Raw genomic sequence first — 6,072 nt, 5'->3', positions numbered from 1 at the left:
CTTGGGGTGATGGTCATTTGCTGTTCACTTCAGCTTTCTAAACATTAGATGATACCAAGAGCTCTGAAGGCAAACAGGTTTGGTGGTTTCAAAAGGCAGCTGACACAGCCCATTAGAAAACCTAGTTGTTATGGTGATGGACAATGGCTGAAATTCAGAGAGAATCACAAAATATTATAATGAGAGAAACATTATTTTATTCCCTGTAAGTTATATGTTTTTTCTCAGTGTACACCATTTTGAAATAAGTATGCTATTTTCCTAGTCCTATGGGTCAAGAATCATAACATCAACAAGGACTTCTAATGTAGACAAATCAATCAAAAAAGAGAGATTCTTATATGGATAACAGTAATAGTCTCACACCTGTTTAGCCTAACTTATTAATGATGCAACATTGAGTAAAGACCCACTGTCAGCAACTCAAAACTTTTGAAAAAAAAAAGAATTTCATTTAAGAATATAAATGATGATTCTTTATTCTTTAAAATTTCCAAACTTCCAAGAAAAAAAACTATGCTTTTAAATTTTGTTTGTATTTAAATGAAAAGCCAGTTTTCCAAAGTCGAAAAGTTTATCAAAATCTACCAAAGTCATGAAGTCAGTGGCATAAGTGGATTTCTTATGAAAAATGGTGAAGATACTACTGTTGGATCTAGAATGATATGAGACAAAACAGTAGACAAAAACTAGGAGTAGAAGGAATCTTGAGAATCTGGATGCACTGGCTTAAACAGATATCATGGAGAGGAGTATGGACTACCCAGGCAATGGAAGTGAGGATAATCAACCAAGTTTCATGAGTTTTTCAACTCCATTCCCCATAGGCCATCTAATTATACTTAAAAGTACATTAAAAGAGCAATATGTGTAATTAAATCCAGCATGCTTTCGGATTTTAAATCATTTAATGCAAGTTGACTCAAGTTCATGTGTTCATGTGTGTGTGTGTAACAACAGAAGGTGTAAAGAACACATCTCATGTGTGGCTGTTACATCATCCCACTTCCATGATGGGGGCTGCTCTGGGGTATAGAGTGTTGCAGAGGTGGAGGAGGTTAAAAGAAGAAAACCAAAATAGCAAATCTATGTTCTAGAGAAAGGAAGCCCAGGTTCAGTCTTGAACCCAGAATTATAAAACTAAGCACAACCTTTTCACTTTCTCTTAATAACGGTAATAGTTGACAAAAATCTGAACAACCTTTTCACTTTCTCTTAATAACGGTAATAGTTGACAAAAATCTGAACATATAGGGAGCTTTACAGAACACCATGGGCGATTGTAGTGCCTCAAAGGAAACAATATTGAACTCCAACTATCATCCAGAAAATATAGATGGCTGGGATATTTTAAGTAATATCATAGGAAGATCAGGATGAAGCTTTATACGAAGGTTTTAGAGCTTGACACATTTGGCAGTGGATAAAAAGAAGCCATTTTGAAATTTCTTAAATGATTATGTGACACCGAATCTCTCTTCTGAATCTCAAGAGAGCAAATTTTCTTCTTGTGTTGATGCCAGAGGTTTTAATGCACCCGAGTATTAAACAAAGAGCATCTCATTTTGCAAAGTTTATTACAAACAATTGCCCGGCTATTAAAATTTGCTTGATGTTTCCAAGTATTCTTAGTCTCATCGTGGAAACATGGGTATATGGAAACTAGATATATCACATCTCATGCTTCAAAGTGTGCAAAGCAGCTGTCAGAGTTGAGTGGGTGTGAGATGACTTTGTTCAATCAGCCCAGATTCAAAGCCCATCAATTCAGTGTTTTGATCATAGTAAGAATACAACCACTTGTATTCTATATAAGGCTACGCAGCCAACTTAATAATATTTGTCAAACATAGTGGAATGTAGAAACCTGCCAACATTTTAGCCTAAGCAAGCAGGAAATGGCAAATATGATTTTCTGTGTAACAAGCAAATGTGGGTTGGATTGCAGTCTCAGACATGAAGGATTTTGATTCTTCAAAGCCTTGGGCTGACCTGCCAGGCGTCTGATCATCTTACATCAGACTTTAAAGTGGGTGAGAGAACAGACACTCAGCTAATCATGAAACACTAAAATAAGTTTGTTTTTCTTTCATGAAAACTGAAAACAGCAAAGTGTCAAAACTTTTTATACAGAGAGTTTTCCAGGGTTTGGGATGGAACACATGTATTCTGTATGAGGTGGATCAATTCATCTGTGGAGATGGGATGGGACCTGAGAAAAACTCTGGGGCCACTTTCATTGAACTCTCTGTCCTTTAACTCAGAGATGGGATGAAGTATTTATCTCTGAGCTGTGAGATTTCCCAAGGAGCCTCCCCTTACCCTTAGCTTGTTCCCTTTGACCAGGGAAGTAAGGAATGTTGCTCTGGGGAGGACTCTCAGACAGCTTCACCCGTTCCTGGTTGGGTGACCTTGGACAAATCATTTCTCTCAGCCTCCACTTCTTCATCTTAAAATGAGAATAATGACAGTGCTCGACACATAGGATTTTCATGAGGATTAAAGAAAACCATGCTTGGAAAGAACCCAGACCAATTACATATTCTATAAGTGGTTGCCTTATCTTCATTATTTATTATTATTGTTATCAATATTGTCATTGCAGTTGTCTCTTCTCCCTTTTAGCTCAATTCAATTCAGCAAACATTTATTGAAAGCCAGTTTTCTATCATTTAGCAGGGTAGCTAAGTTTCATTAGCCTATGTGACACCTGTCCACTTAATTCCTTCCTTGAGTTCTAATCAGTAGTCAATAGGGTCCTAAAAACCCTTAGGATAAGGAGGATTCAAGTTTATCACCACATTCTCTTAACATTTATTTCAGCTCTGTCTTTACCAACACTCCCCTCGGGAGATTTTGAATCCAAAGTGTAATGGCCAGTGCTTAAAAATTATGAATTGCTTGAGACTGGGAACAGTTGAACATTAAAAGAGATCTCTCTTTCAGTAATTACCCATTAAAATTCAATAACATTAAAGACATGCTATAAAAAAGGAGGTGGGGAAGAAAGGTCTTAAAAGCCCAGGTGTATTTTTGAATTGCTAACAGCTATGAGATATTAACTTATGTTTATTTCTGTGCATGTGTCATTGCCCTAATATATTTGAAAGGAAATGGTTCAGGACTGCTCATATCACCTTGCTCAGGCTCTGTCTGAAATATGTCTCTACTGATCCAAACTGCAAGAGTCCCTAGTATGGAATTTGTCACTCTTTCATGTTTCATGTGGGTCCCTCTCTTTCATGTTTCATGTGGGTCCCTCAAAGAGTTCATGTAACCTCCAAAGGAGATCATAGCACAAGTGTTGGGGAAAATCAGAAGTGTTTATCTCACTGCTCAGTTCAATCCTTTTGTCTTGCTGATGAAAAAGCTGTATGGAAAACATCAGACAAATACAAAATACCTGACCAGTACTGTTAACTTCATCAAATCATGGAAAATCTGAGAAATCGCCATGACCAAGAGGAGCCTGAGGATCCATGATAACTAAGTGTACTGTACTGTACTGGATGCGAGCCCAGGACAGCAAAAGAACATGAGATAAAAACTAAGAAGATCTGAATAATGTGTTGACTTGTTAACAATAATGTATCAATATGGGCTTCCCTGGTGGCACAGTGGTTGAGAGTCCGCCTACCAATGCAGGGGACACGGGTTCGTGCCCTGGTCCGGGAGGATCCCACATGCCGCGGAGCAGCTGGGCCCGTGAGCCATGGCCGCTGAGCCTGCACGTCCAGAGCCTGTGCTCTGCAACGGGAGAAGCCACAACAGTGAGAGTCCAGCATACCGCAAAAAAAAAATAATAATAATAATAATAATAATAATAATAATAATAATAATAATGTATCAATACTGGTTCTTTCATTGTGACATGTATCTCACTAATGTAAGAAGTTAACACTAGAAGAAACTAAGCATAATGTATATGAGAATTCTCTGTACTAGCTTTATAATTTTCCTAGAAATATTTATAAAATTCTTCTGAAATAAAACGTTTATTTTTTTCAAAAAGCTACATGATTACATTCAAACAAGTCATTAGCTAGTGGAATTAAAGAAAAACAGATTCGTGAACACTTTCAGCCCGAAGCATACACTCATGTTTTCATGCCAGGGGTCCCCATGGGTGATAATGACACACTTGTTGTCTGGGGTGCTGGAAACAGTGTGGGTCTGTTTTCACAGCTGAGACTATCCTTTGTCTCTATCTCATTGTGTTTGGTTTGGTTGTCCCACTGTGATAATCATACCTACTTCATAGGTTGTCTGTGAGGATTTCATTTAACGCCGTGAACCTCCACACGGCATTTGACACACAGTAGATACTCAGTATAAATTTCTTTCTTATTCTGCTTAACCTTCATCCCAGGACAGGATTAGTCATGGTCTACTTCTCCTTTAGATCATAAGTACGTGACCAACCATTACAATTTTGGCCATGCCAAGCATGATTGCCTCATAAGAGATAAATTTTCTAATGTTCAGTTATCATAGACTTATAATCATCTGTGAATTGTCTGCACACAAAGCCAGAAGCTCTAAAAACAAAATAAAATAAAGATGTAAATGAACCTGGTTGAATTGTTGCTTTGATTCCATGTTTGGAAGAAAACTAAGTCAGGTAGAACTTGAAGATATGTTTAAAAAAATAAACTACTCTATAGAAGTGAGTTAATCCACCTGAATTTACCACATTTTCCTAAGCAGGAGAAATGCAGTTTGAAAAATACGTAGAGAATGGAGAGAAACAAGACTATTTTGAAAGTCCATGGCTCTTTGTTAAGGGGCCTGGGTGATTCAAATGGAGGTTTACATACTCATTCAAGCAACTGACTTTTTTTTTTTTCTTTTTTGTGGTACGCGGGCATCTCACTGTTGTGGCCTCTCCCATTGCAGAGCACAGGTTCCGGACACACAGGCTCAGCGGCCATGGCTCACGGGCCCAGCCACTCCGTGGCATGTGGGATCTTCCCGGACCGGGGCATGAACCCACATCCCCTGCATCGGCAGGCGGACTCTCAACCACTGCACCACCAGGGAAGACCCAAGCAACTGACTTTTAAGAACCCACTAGATGTGAATTTCCATACTTGGTACTGGAGATAGAGGCAGAGGATAGTCTCCACTATTAGATTGCTCATAATCTAGTCAAATAGATTCCACACGGTAAGACTTGACCCTTAGCCAAGGTCAGGGGTCAAGAGAGTGTTCCAGAGCATGCAGTTCTGCTAAGTTTTAAAGGCTGTCTGGAGGAAAATGAGACTATGGAGGTGAATACACGGCTAAGCTCAAAACCCTTGCCCCAATCTGCCATAAACTGCAGACTCTGCAAAGACAGAAGTGTAGGATTCAAAGGAAAGCTGGTAGATGAAGCCAAAGAGCCAGGCAGTGCTCAGATCCTCTGCTCAGACTTGCTCAGCTCAGGAGTTAAGAGATTAGCTGTCTAGGCTTCCACTGCAGTCAGAGCTCTGTGATTGCAGGGCAGAGGGTAAGCTGAAGTGGGATGAGATTGGAAGCAGAGTTTGAAGACTCTGGATAACATTCATGCAAGAAGTGATGAAAATTAAATAAGGTAGTGGGCAAAAGAATGAAAGGCAAGCCTTTGAGTTGACATTGATGAGCTGGTGACCAAATGAATATAGAACATAAAGTTCTGGGTAACTCCCAAGTTTCTGGCTCAGGCCACTGAGACTATTATAATGTCTTCATCAACATGAGAAACAGAGGAGGGGGAACAAGTGTGGAGGGGGTCTGAATATGTTATCTTCAAATAGGAAAATGCTAAGCTTGAAAAACCTATCCAAGATACAGTTGAACATAAGACCAAGAAGAAGTCATTAATTTGTTCCTTTTCTTTTTTAAATTTTATTTTATTGAAGTATACTTGATTTACAAATGTATTAATTTTTGTTATACAGCAAAGTGATTCAGTTATTTATGTATATAAATAAATATATTTAATAATATATAAATATATATTTAATAATGAATATATTTGTTATTTATATATATATATATAAATATATACATACATTCTTTTTTATATTCTTTTCCATTATGGTTTATCACAGG

This window comes from Mesoplodon densirostris, chromosome 3 (genome assembly GCF_025265405.1).
Source record: "Mesoplodon densirostris isolate mMesDen1 chromosome 3, mMesDen1 primary haplotype, whole genome shotgun sequence".
Taxonomy (NCBI): Eukaryota; Metazoa; Chordata; class Mammalia; order Artiodactyla; family Ziphiidae; genus Mesoplodon; species Mesoplodon densirostris.
Note: the sequence above shows the minus strand (reverse complement) of the source record.